General features: G+C 48.8%; 1 protein-coding gene and 1 long non-coding RNA gene across 2 annotated transcripts in view; both read left to right on the plus strand.

The window, feature by feature from the left end:
- Nucleotides 1-13,857, plus strand: part of LOC144773695 (uncharacterized) — a 177,775-nt gene that overhangs the window by 104,468 nt on the left and 59,450 nt on the right. The window lies entirely within an intron of this gene.
- LOC144772303 (uncharacterized) overlaps nucleotides 11,281-13,857 on the plus strand; it is a 47,871-nt gene continuing 45,294 nt past the window's right edge. Inside the window, exon 1 of the long non-coding RNA XR_013599713.1 lies at nucleotides 11,281-11,480. This is a non-coding gene — a long non-coding RNA (uncharacterized LOC144772303). The remainder of the gene's footprint in view (nucleotides 11,481-13,857) is intronic.

Below are 13,857 nucleotides of genomic sequence, written 5' to 3' on the forward strand. Positions count from 1 at the left end.
ACGCCTATCTCCCCAGGAGACCATCCTCGTCCGCAGAACCACTAGTTGATACTGTGTTGTAGATCTCAGTTGTCTGGTAGGGCAGTAGGATATGAGCTGCTCCCTAAGAAACTGCAGGCCTTGTTTGTGTAGCGCTTTGAATGTCAGGCATAAGGTTTTGAATTTGATCCGATTTTTAATCGTCAGCCAATGATAATTCCGAATAATTTGCGTAATCGATTTAAATTTTGGGGTCCTAGAGAGAAGTCTTGCTGCGGCATTCTGAATTGTTTGCAATTTATTAACCACCCGAGCCTGTGCGTTGGAAAATAGGCCATTGCAAGAGGAAAGCACCAGTGTGCTAACCACAGTTTTTCCGGCACTTTCTGGAAGGAACGGGATATTTTTCTTTATGAGCCTGAGCTTGTGAAAAGCTGTGGAAGCTGTTTGATTGGCATGGGAGACAAAATTAAGACTCTCATCAAAGGTGACTCCCAGATTCCTCACCCTTGGGGCAGGAATAGGCAACGCTCCCAATGCTGGAGGCCACCACACGGACGACCAACCCGGGGACATTTTCCCAAAGATGACAACCTCAGTCTTCTCGGTGTTAAGTTTAAGGCAGTTACCGGCCATCCAGTCTCTGATCGCCAACATGCCTTCTTGGAAGTGCTCAGCTACCTCTTCTCCATCATTATTGACGGCGAGCACCAGCTGGGTATCATCAGCATAGGAGGTAAGGCTCATCCCATAAGTTCAACAAAAAAGTCATATTCAAGCAACTTTACACTCTGCCTCACCAATCTAGCAGTGGCTTTAGTGGACTGTACTTTACTCGCACTCAGAATAGTTATTAGGGGCTTATGATCTGACCTTAGCCTAAACCTAGTACCTGACGCATAAGCTCTAAAATGCTCCACCGCCCGGACACACACATGCATCTCACGCTCAATGACCCAGTACTTTCTCTCAAGCGGTCTGAGCTTACAAGATGCAAACGCACCTGTGTGCTCATCATCCCCTCTGCCTTGGGAAGCACCACCCCAAGCCCAACTCCACTCCTCGCATCCACTGTTATTGTTGGCGTCTCACCAGGTGTGAGCCAGGTAGTAAAGGTACATTTGCCAAACCATTCTTGATCTCCTCGAAACCAAGTATCTGTGACTCACCCCACACAAATCTGATATTCAACGCAACAACGCAAGCAGAGGTTCAGCTTTGATGGAAAAGTTACGCTCAAACTTGGCGTGATGTTCGCACATTCCCAGAAAAGCCTTTAGTTGCTCCTTGACCGAAGGAATCTTTACTTCTTCAATGGCTTTCAATAGACTTGGGCACAGGCCAAATAACTTGCCAGAGACCACATGACCTAAATATTACACTTCACAAAATCACATTTGTCTCTCCTCAGCCTCTACCGCCACTCATTCAATGCAGTAAAAACAGCATCCAATATAACTTGGTTTTTAAAATGATCTTTTCCAAAAACACAAACATTGTCTTGGAAAAGAAGCATGCACTTGTAGAAACTGCCCACTCAGAATTTCCTATCCATCTGTTAATGTCTGAAAGTCTATGAGGGTACCGTCTTGAAATAAATGTCCCATAGTGTCAATCCCTCCTGTGTCCAACTGGTGTAAGTGTGCAGGAGTAAGGTGTCCCTGTGTGGTTGGCAGCACCTTCAAGGATATCACTGGTGTATAAGCTAATATTGACTTTGTCTAAATAATGCTCTGTCTCAAAAATATAAGTGCTATTTTACCCAACAGTGGAAGGTTCCTCTTGGGTTTATTGTGCACCGTAGTAGCTCCTCTAGTGCTCTCTCCCAAAGCTGCGTATTCTTGATTCCTGTTTTCTTGAAGTGGTGGTCTGCAACCAGAGCGCGACCCACTGCAACTGTGCACAGAGTAGTACCCTTTGAAATCTGGCAGATTCTCTCATTCTTTCAGGAGCTTCTTTTTCAGAGTATGCATGCTCTTCTTTTAAAGCAGCATATATTAGGGTATATATTGAAATATTGAATTTTTTACAGGATGTTGTCAGAAAAAAGCACCTAAATCCATATCTTCAGTTAGTTTTTTTTATTTATTTTAAGCAGAAAACACAACAGTGCACAAGGTGAGTTACAGTAAAACGAATTGCGAGGTCACATAGCAAGCCGAAGTACAATGACATAAATCAGTTGATAACATGGATTTTGTAGGAAGTAGGATCTGCTTCCTTTGGTTACCCCCACTTTTTTGCACCACTGTTTTTGACTAGTCTGGCTGGGATCCTGCTAATGAGGACCCCAGATTATCTGCTTTCTCCCTCAAATGTTATCCCATGTACTTTGGTACACTCCAGATTGGATATTGGGGTACCCTTATTAGTCCTTTTTATATGGTACACATGTACCCAGGGCATAGGTACCCCAGAGGATTCTTACAGGCTGCAGCGTGTATTATGCCACCCATGAGAGACCATGCAAAATGGAACTACAGGTCTGCTACTGCAGCCTGTGTCCAGTCCTGCTTCACGGAATCCGATTGATGCTTATAAGGGTCCACCTCCAAACGTCACAAACCCTCTTGTACAAATACACAGAGGATTTGAGCCATTAGGTGAGGGATAAAAAGAACAGGGAAGGGAAAGGGAAGGGCCAGCAGGGAAGGGATATACCTGAAACGACAAAACATATACTTAGAAATACACCAGTGAAAACAGGCTACTCTCATATGATCTCGCTAAAGAACACCTGTGTACCTTGTGGTATGAAAGCAAACGGCTCTGGCAATACATCTCCTCAATCACCTCCTGTCACCTCATGAAGCCTATTGGGACACAAATACAGGTCAGGAAAATGCACACTCTCCTGAAGACATAGACCACAAAAAGCAAACCCCTGTATTCTGCATAACATGACAACAGGCAAGAGAGGCTGATAACTGGATTCTAGTATACACAGCACCCTGCTGGTTTAGCAAATGAAATAAAGATTTTCTAGGATTGAAGAAATAACCACGACTTCCTTATTATCAGAAACGGCAGTGCGTGGGAAGCAAGAACCACCACACTCCGCTCTGTATGGCATAAGGTTATGAACGTAGACTGCAACCCTTCCAAGAATGTATATGTAACATAAAAGTAGTCACTGTTAGTTCCAAAAGCGTGAAACCTCTCCACTCGATATTCTGCCAGGAAAGTAAATAGTCAGTACACGGTAGCGCGTAGATTCGACCACCTCCGCGCTCCGCGAACTGTTTACCAAAAGAAGTCTTTAATCCAAAAAGAAACAAAGGGCAGAGATCCCTCAATACTCTCACAGAAGTTTTCTCACTCCTTGAACGAGAGAACGGTAACACGTGGCTGTTAACCACCACGCTCCGCTCTTTAATGACTGTAATCCAAGCACGGCGTAGCTGAAGGAAGCCCGCCCGTTAGCGAGTCACTCCCCCGCAATCCCGATCCTACCTGGGTCTCGGGACACGGAAGAAATCCGGCTTCGCTCTGATCAAGACCGCCGATCAATGCGGCGTGCAGTGTCTCCAAACAACCTCCGGGGGAAGGCCGGAAACCAACGAATTACACGCAACAGGAAGCGTGTTGGAGATGCTCTAATACTTCCCATCACCGGGGAGTCTTTGAGTTGTAGTCATTTACTCCCGTTCCGGTTTTCATGTCCTTCCTCCTCGTACTTGCACCCACAAGCAATTGATAATGCAGGCGCAACCCGTAAAATCCTGACAGCCTGAGTAAGCTGGTGCTTTCACCACTTACGAAAGATATAGGTTTACTATATCTACAGTTGACTACACTTAAAACATGTCACCCCTTTAGCTGGCCTTGACAGTCCTGAAGGCAGGGTGCTGAGCTTTAAGTGAGAGGATGCCCCTGCATGAGCAGTGCCCCTCTGCAGCCTTCGGAGACCATTATCCCGGGATGTCTGTGATGTAGCCAGACATATAGGTAGAGGTGCATTATAACCCTGCGGTAAATGCTATCTCGAAAACGGCTGCAACGAACCATGTTGTGTTTGGTATCAAACACCTTGGAATCATACCTTCACACAGAGGTATGATTACACCCTTCTGAAGCAAGCTTGGTGGCGTGCCTGGTCTCCCGGTACTAGCCTTCTCAAGCCAGATAGCACAAATTGGTTGCTGCCAACCAGAGACACTTTTCTGCCCTCCTCCTGCTGAGCCAAGCTCGAGCAGGGGAAGGCAGCACAATCGGCATCCTGTCACAGGGAGGTGTGACCACTTTCCAGACAGGATTTAGTGTATTGGGGCTGGGTGGATGCACTTCCAAAGTGCCTGAAAGTCTGCACGAAGGGCACATTTTGTGTCCCTGTGTATAGTGCAGCTCAACCCAGTTCTGGGAGCCGTTGGCCGTTTTGGTGCGAAACTGGATAAAGAACATGGGAGTATCCTCCCCACTGTCCAAACCCTCCCCTAGGACTATCCCCGGAATCTGTCCAACCCTCTCCCGTTGGTACAAAAGGGCTTACCTGGCTGTAGGGCCCTAGATTCGACGTGGACAATATTCTGAAACAAGAAACCACCGACCTTCCACCGTCTGGACAATCTGGACTTCGACTGGGCACGACTTTGTCTCCCTCTCCATCCAAAGCATTGCCTGTGCCTGTGTTCTATACAGGCTCCATGCAGGACCTGTGGGGCATCAAGCACAACTGAGGTATCTCCCTTGTGATGAAGAAGTCACTCCCCTGTATTTGCAGGCACCATAATGCAACTGACCAGTCTGCTGTTTCCGAGCTCCAGCAGACTACAAAGGCTCCTGCAACACAGGAGGTGGGTTCCTATGTTCCATGTGGTCGAGTTGCCCTCTCATCAAGTTTGAGGCCAGTATCCCTCGTGGGGACTGCATAACCCGAACCCCTGTGGACCGCGTACTTTTGCATTTGCATATGCTTGTTGGTGTTTCCCAACTTTGTGCATTGGCCTGTCCATAGCCCCAACCTCTGAGCACATTTTGTTCCAAGGACTTTGGCCTGCTTGCACTTGCACACGCAAGCTGTGGCATGGTGAGACTGCTAGAGGTCCCCTCGTGACTCCTGTGCCTTCAGCCTGTGGGTCCATTTGAGGGACAATCCTGATTTTCTTGGGCTCCCCTGGTTGCTCCAGGCCTGCCCTGGCTCCCCTTGCTGTGGTGAGTCCCCTGGTCCTTGCTGGGACAGACAGTAACCTTTCTTGACCTTTGTCGTGGGTTGCAGCAGCCAAGGTTTGTTGGTGCTCCCGCCAGACCCCGACCCCATAGCACTCAACATCCTTTGTGGGACAGCTCTTAAACCAGTTAATAGCAACCCTGCATTTATCCAAGAGTAGCAAAAATTATGGAATGTCCTTAACATAACAGAGCAGAGCATCATCAGCGTCCACGTGGGTGCATACTCATTGATCATCTCAATTGTATCAAAGACCCCACGTCAGAAGACCGCAACCGCAGGACATTCCCAAGCCAAATTCAGCAAGATGACGGTAGGTGCACCACAGTGCAGACAGCATGCCTCTTCCACCTAGCCTATCCTACGCATTTGGACGGGTGTACGGTATACTCTATGCAAATATTCGAAATGTATTAACCTGAGTCCATAGTAGAGAGGCCAGTGCACTGGGTGCAGCTGTAGCGCCACTGCCTCTTGCTGACGAGGGCTTCCAAGTCTGCGGCCCAAGCGGATTGGGCAGCAGGGACACAAATCAGAGCCTTCTCCTGCACTGCGGTATATACGTGAATTTACGAGCTTATGAGGAGAGGTGATAGCGAGCATCATCTCTAAAGCTTGAACTGTTGGTGGTGCTACAGGAAAAGTGCTGTGCATGGCGCAAGCGGAAGCAGAAAACTGATGGTAAGTAAGCACATTAAGGGGCCTGTGGGACAGGTCGCCATGAATATGTTGTTGTAAGAGGAGGTGGCCTTCCAAGTAGAGATGTACAAACCTGTGGACCTGGGGCAAATGTCAAAAAGCCTCCGTGTCATCCAGCATGTACGGCGATGGTTGCCCAGCAAGTGGCACGGTCAGACCATACATTCCAGTTTCTCATGCTGTCTCAGCCTATCCCAGCCCATATAGTAAACGCTGCAGTATCCACTTCAGTTTGAGGCTGATTGGGGGGTAGATTTAATGCCGCGTTTAGAGGGCATGGCGCATGCAATCGTGCTTGAGGGCTGTATGCAGATGGAAATGGGTGGAGCGCAGCCAGTAATGAGCAAACTTCACCTGTGCACAATAAATGTATAGATGGTGCGCACAAGCCACCCTGCTCGAAGGGGAGAGTAAGGCCTTCCTATGCTAAGGGTTGTCTGTCTGCCCACACCAACATGATTAGGTTGGACGGAGGTGGCGATGGAAGGTGGCAATGAGTGGTAGTTGAGGGATAATGAAGAAGTACAAGAATTTATGAAGTACCACCATTGTGGCAACTACAACTCTACCAGCCAGGGATGGACGCAATCGCTTCCATGCCTGCACACAGTCCTCCAGCCACGTCATGAGCCTGTCATCATTTGTACCCCAAAGTTTACTTAGATCTCATCTAAGCCGATCTCCCAGGTAGCAAACCGGTGCCTGCCCCATTGTAGGAGGTATTCTGTGACAAAGACTTGTATGTTCGGGGTAAGTGGGAATATCACAGACTTGGACCATTTGCTAGTTATTCCGGCACATCCACTAAAATGGATACTTTCCTGAATGACAGGACCAAGGTTAATATCCGGGATGCAGATGTACAGTATGATGTCGTCTGCATACATGGATACTAGAATTCTCCGAGAGGAGAATGCAAGCCCGCAGTGAGAATGGTGCCGCCGCAACCTGGTAGAAAGGGGTCCATCCTGATAGTAAATAGGGCATCCTTATCTGGTTCCCCTAGACAACACAAAGGGAGAAGTGACCACCCCATTTACCCACAGGCAGGCGGTAGGATGCGTACACAGTAGTTTAATCAGGCGTAAGAAGTTATCACTAAGGCCTTTGCAGGGAAGAGAATGAAAGAGATAAGTCCGCTCTAAAGTGACAAATCCATTGGTGGCGTCGAACAAACCGCCAACATGTCGACCTGGGGATCACGGTATAGAGAAGAGCAGAGGTTGTGAGTTGTTGATCTGGGTGAACAACATGCCGAAAGAGAGGGAGAAGGCGGAATGCAATTAGTTTGGCCAAGATCTTATTATCCACTTGATCATGGATACAGGTCTGTAGGAGTCACAGAGCTTAGGGAGCTTGTGAGGTTTCAGGACACTGACAATAAGCACCTCTCGAAGTGAGGGAGGTAGTACACCCCGTTTAAGGGATTCCTCATACATAGACAGAAGATGGTGGGCGAGGATTTGGACATATTCTTTATAAAAAGACTATTGTGAGTCCATCCAATCCAGTGCTTTGTTCCCAGGTATGCTTCGAATCACCTGCAAAATGTCCTCAGCTGAGAAATGTGCATCCACAAACGTTGTTGTCATCCAACCAGAGCAGTTAAATAGTATCAAAGTATCAGGTCAGGGTGGTAAAGTCAGACGACCATGAGGTGGAGTGCAGGTCAATAAAGAACCCAGCCATTACTCGTCGGATAGTGGCAGTGCGAGCATGGACTGAATGCTGGTCATTCAATATCTCTGTTATATCCACAAGCTCAAGGCTTGTGAAGTAGCCTGGCAAGTGTCTTGCCCGCTTCATCCCTCTCCCTAAATGCGAGGTCACAGCCACCTGGCCAAGATAATGCATCTCCCTGGTCGCAGCCTCTTCCTATTCCAATAATTTGTTTTTGAACAATGCAGATGTAGTCACATCATTGGTTTCAAAGAATCAGACCTCTAGCGGTTGAATAACAGTCTCTACTGTGTGAGGGTCTTACGTAGTGCCCTGGGTACTACAGCCTGCTTAGTACGCCACATCTCATGGATGACCACCTTAACCGCCTGCCACAGTGTGGAAGGAGAATCTACTGAACATGCATTGAGGTAAAAAAAAAAAAAAAATGACTGCATTAATCTTAGTTTTAAATCCCGAGTCCCGAAGGGCATTGGGGGATGCCTCTGGAGAAAGCCCACTCACTAATGTCTGGAGGGGTAATCTCCAACAATCCAGGTGCATGATCCGACAGTGGGTAAGTGTAAAACATTAGTAGTGCAATTACCGATATCCTTGGTAAATCAACCAGTAGTCTATCTGGACAATGTAGTCTGAGTTGCGGTAACACATGTGCCTTTGGTGCTTGTGGGGTGTATGAGTCGCCAAATATCTGTGAGTACATAGTCTGCCAAGAGTATATGTAATTGAGTAGCATCCCCCGGGTGCGGGTGGCATGTGGCGCTGGATCTATCCGCATGATCTATTCTGACCATAGACTGAAGTTAGGATTATGGGAAGGCCGTGTAAGTGTCCTGCTGAAATTACAAACCTGCCTTGTGTTTCACATATCACCTAAGCCGTATGCCACGGTACCACTTTTTGGAGGCGTATAGCGACTCCCTGTGCATAATTAGAGAAGATGGAGATTAGGTTCTCTGCAAGCCATCCAGCGCACAATCTGCCTCGGCCTGATTCCGTCTGGTGGAGTGCCTGCAACAGCCATACATCGATGCAACAGCGATTCAAGTATGCAAGTACCAGCCATGTTTTTCGCCAGTCATTGAGCCCCTCAATATAGCAGGTAAGACATCTAATGGTGGTCATCAACATTCATGGAGGGCATGCAGTTCCTTGGCTAAATGTTGCAGTGAAGAGGAAAATGAACCGGCCGTAGTGAAGAGCAATGTGACTAGAAAATGAAAAAACTGAATTCCAGAAGCCCACCCACCTCCCAGAAATACACAAGCATAATCTCGTAAAATGTAGGGAATCATCCCAGGGAGGCGCCAAGAGATTCCAGCATACTCCCCAGCCAGTGTATTGCTGGGTGGCCAAGGAGAGAGAAGAAGGAAAGGTTGAGGAGAAGCTGATTAGCCATAAGCTGATTAGCCATGTTTGCCCTGTCCAGAAAACAATAATGCGTGCCTTGACCAAGGGGGCAACGGCATTGCTGCTGGCACAATCCGCACCCACAGCGAGCATCAGACTGGAGGCAGGAGTTCCCTGGATTGTGCAGCCATAAGCTGATTAGCCATAAGCTGATTAGCCATGTTCGCCCTGTCCAGAAAACAATAATGCGTGCCTTGACCAAGGGGGCAATGGCATTGCTGCTGGCACAATCCGCACCCACAAAGAGCATCAGACTGGAGGCAGGAGTTCCCTGGATTGTGCAGCCCTCCCCCCCCCCCCCCTCCCCCAGCAGCAGCAGAGTCCAACAATTAGTCTTCTTTTTCACTGACATGACCAGCATTTGAGTTAATGGGGGAGGCAGCATGTCCTTCCACTGGGGTGCCCCAACCATGAGCGATTTCCCAATGTGGTTGATAAAGTAGTAAGTAGGTGGTGCCTGTTTTCTGTAGTGTGCGCCTAGTAGGCAAAAATGTTCGGCATGCAGCCTGCACCCTTGTCCTTGCCCTAAAAATTCCTTTAAACAGTGCTAGGTCTCTCCAGGACTTGTACATCCGCCTAAGGTTTTAATACTAGTGAAGGTGGCAATAAAGGTTATTATGTTTGATGCTGGGGCAAGAGCAATTGGTGATGAGAAGAAATTGACATCTCCTTCCCCCTGACAAACACAGGGGTGAGTGTTGGGGGGCTCAGGACAGACACACATCTCCTTTCCTCTGACATACACAGGGGTGAGTGTTGGGGGCTTAGGACAGACACACGTCTCCTTTCTCCGACATACACAGGGGTGAGTGTTGGGGGCTTAGGACAGACACACTTCTCCTTTTCCCTGACATACACAGGGGTGAGTGTTGGGGGGCTCAGGACAGACACACTTCTCCTTTTCCCTGACATACACAGGGGTGAGTGTTGGGGGGCTCAGGACAGACACACATCTTCTTCCCCCTGACATACACAGGGGTGAGTGTTGGGGGCTTAGGACAGACACACATCTCCTTCCCTTGACATACACAGGGGTGAGTGTTGGGGGGCTCAGGTCAGACACACATCTCCTTCCCTTGACATACACAGGGGTGAGTGTTGGGGGCTTAGGACAGACACACATCTCCCTCCCCCTGAGATACACAGGGGTGAGTGTTGGGGGGCTTAGGAAAGAGACACATCTCCTTTCCCGACATGCACACGGGTGAGTGTTGGGGGACTCAGGACAGACACACATCTCCCTCCCCATGAGATACACAGGGGTGAGTGTTGGGTGCTCAGGACAGACACACATCTCCTTCCCCCTGACATACACATGGGTGAGTGTTGGGGGCTCAGGAGAGACACACATCTCCTTCCCCCTGACATACACAGGGGTGAGTGTTGGGGGCTTAGGACAGACACATATCTCCCTCCCCTGACATAAACAAGGGTGAGTCTTGGGGGCTCAGGACAGACACACATCTCCCTCCCCCATGCATACACAGGGGTGAGTGTTGGGGGGCTTAGGACAGACACACACCTCCCTCCCCTGACATAAACAAGGATGAGTGTTGGGGGCTCAGGAAAGACACACATCTCCCTCCCCCTGAGATACACAGGGGTGAGTGTTGGGTGCTTAGGACAGACACACATCTCCCTCCCCTGACATACACAGGGGTGAGTGTTGGGGGCTCAGGACAGACACACATCTCCCTCCCCCATACATACACAGGGGTGAGTATTGGGGGCTTAGGACAGACACACATATCCTTTCCTTGACATACACAGGGGTGAGTGTTGGGGGCTCAGGAAAGACACACATCTCCCTCCCCTTGAGATACACAGGGGTGAGTGTTGGGGGCTTAGGAAAGACACACATCTCCCTCCCCTTGAGATACACAGGGGTGAGTGTTGGGGAGGTCAGGTCAGACACACATCTCCCACTCCTGACATACACAGGGGTGAGTGGGGGTGTAATCTCTCCCCCCTCTCATCCTCTGCCCCCCTCTCATCTACTCCGCCCCTCCTTCATCCTCTCCCCCTCCCCTTCTCATCCTCTCCCCTCTCATCCCTTCCCCTCTCATCCTATCCCCCTCCTCCCTCATTCTCGCTCCTCCTCTCCCCCTCATCCTCTCTCCTAGGGGGGTTCGATCTCTTCTCCTCCTCTAGGCTGCTCAGGGTCACTGCAGCCTGAGCTACTGCTGAGTCCGTTGTCTCTTTCATTTACTCTCAGCCCTCTGGCCCGTGATTTCCTTTTCCGGTTGTCGAGGGAAGAGTCAGCACCAGCAGTGGATGCAGTCACTGCGGTCTGTGATACTGCTAAGTCCGTTATCTCTTTCAATTACTCTTAGCTCTGCCGAACGTCATTTCCTCTTCCGGGTGAGCGAGGGTGCAGACAGCAGCAGCAGTGAATGTCGTCTCTTCCGGCCTCTTCCTCGGCTCCAGCAGCTGTAGGGGTGGAAGGATCCTCGGTCTGTGCGGTGACCTTCGCCCTCTGACCCCGGACGTCACCCCCGGCCTCGGATTGTCATCTTCACCGTCCCAGGGAGAGGGGTCTGAGCAGGTAGAGTCTACAGAACACCTGAACTCTGCACCCCCCCCCTTCACCTCTCCTCCTCGTCTGTGTCCCTCTTCACCTGTCCCAGTTCAAATGCAGGTTCATTCTTTAAAGTTCGACCCTGTCCATTTTGCCCTGTTACAGTCTAAGCATAAATGACGTCTGTGGCAGGCTTGTTTTCCTTCATTAATATCTCAGAATGAGAGGCAAAAAAGTCCCCGGGTTCAACTTATTTCACAGAATGAATGAATGGTATTGAGGTGTTAATTGCCTTGAATGATGTTTGCAATTTCCAGCTCCATGCAAGTAAAACCCTGAGCCAGGCTGTGAGCCTCCCATGAAATATGCTGCTCAGATACCCTGCACTAAAGCCACCCTTGGCTAGCTAGTGAATTCAAACTGCAGCAGTCATTAGGCATAAATGTGCTTTAGCGCTGACAGCTGGAGCAGCCAATGCAGTCTAGGTGTCACAACAAAACAGAAACAAGGACAAAATATTCTATAACTTCTTTGTTGACCTTTCATCATTGAGAAACTACATACAAAATAAGCGCACAACTAAATGAAAGATGATAAACCACACGTTAAAGAAATGAATGAGAAAGGCGTTCTTTTATGTTACCGTTCTCAAACGTCCCTTGGTTAATGCAATCACTGCAGAGATTTTGTGTGGAACCAGAGAGCAACTGAATTGAGCCTTTGTTGGCCCAGTGGGTTTTAGTGGCTTCTGTATTATAGAGGTAAAAGGTGACAGCCTGCAACTGAAAGCACGATGAAGATGCGCTTAGTTGTAAAATTGTATTGTACACAGTAAAAGGCTGCAGAGATTTAGTTTTGTAATGCAAGCATTAACCTTCTATTTCTATGTTCTTGCACCATTTTACAATTAGTTTTAGAGCTTTTGTATTCCTCCAAAGGGTTTCATTTTTGATCTTTGTCTGTTTCCATGAACTTCATTACTTGGTTTTACTCATGAGAAAGTGTCACTCTGAGTGTTACATATTGGGCAGTTGAGTGTCATAACATAACATAACGTGTATTTGTAAAGCACACGTTCACCCAGAGGCTTTTTGGCGCTGAATAACAGCTTTTTATTGTTTCCCAACTCAATGGTACTCATTTTATCGACCTCAGATGGATGAAAGGCTCAGTGGACCCGCGGGGATTTGAACCTGTGACCATGAGGTCGAACTGCAGCCCCTGCAGTAGAGGCATTAGTCCACTGAGCCACCAGACTCGGTCACTCATAAGTGCACTGAAACCATGGAAATGTCACACATAAGCAATCTGAAAACTTGACAGCTATGCTACGGTGGCCCTGAGTGGCCAAATCTGAGATTCACTACCTTGGTTCATTGTTTTTTGCTGCAACTTCGCACGTCAAAAACAAGTCCAGCCGAGCCCGGTCTCTACAGGAGACGCATTGTGACATGTGGCACTGGATCTATTCGGCTGCGGGTGGCTCGGAGGAGCCTTTAAATGCACAAACAGCAAGCGCTGGATCCAGCCTCTCATGGATCCCGGCACCTTTTGCTGGTTTCCAGATCCCTGAAACTAGTGGTGTAGGTGACTAAACACCGAGCCGCCTTCACACATGGAGAATTGTGGCTCAATGGTTAGAGCGGCAGACCCTGATGCAGAGGTCTAGTCCGGGACCAGGGTTCAATTCCCCGCCTCGGCGGGTCTTGGGCTCAAAATTCTACGGACCTGATAATTCTCGCCTCGGTGCCTATTCCAATCATGGAGTCCCACTCTGCAACTCTGGGCAATAGCTTGCTTAATCTCCACAACGGCCCCCACAACGCTAAGGATGCCAGGCCTCCACCTTGGGGGTGCCCAGGAGTGGACACCTCACAGGGAAAGCCAGGATGGGTTCCACAGCGGTATTCGTACAAGCGCCTTGAGACCCTTGCGGGTGAGTAGTGCGCTATACAAGTATCAATTTACAATTTACCCCCCCACACTCACTCCTGTGCCCCTTGACCCTGGCTCCAGGTGGTGCATTACACTCTTGCAGGGCAGCTAAGGTCATCTGATTGGTGCCGGTGGGCGCCACTGGCACTTATCCTTGAGGGCCAGAAGTCCTTCCACTCAAGCAGCAATCCTGGACATAATTTTGCTTGTTTTGTATAATGTATTTTTTAAAACGTCTTTTCTGACAATCCAAGCATCATATCATATGTTATGTTATTATGTGACCTCGGCGTCATAGCGTCATTATGATGAGTCATTCCCTCCTCCTTTGCCTGGGAGCGCCCTGTCTAGACAGGGTCTCTGCAATTGCACCATAGCCCACCCATGAAGCATGACTGCAAGCTGTCATCAGGAAGCATTGACAGGTAGAACAACCACACCATTGTCCTGTTCATTTATACACGTGCAA

The sequence above is a fragment of the Lissotriton helveticus genome, chromosome 8 (assembly GCF_964261635.1).
Source record: "Lissotriton helveticus chromosome 8, aLisHel1.1, whole genome shotgun sequence".
In the NCBI taxonomy this organism is placed as follows: Eukaryota; Metazoa; Chordata; class Amphibia; order Caudata; family Salamandridae; genus Lissotriton; species Lissotriton helveticus.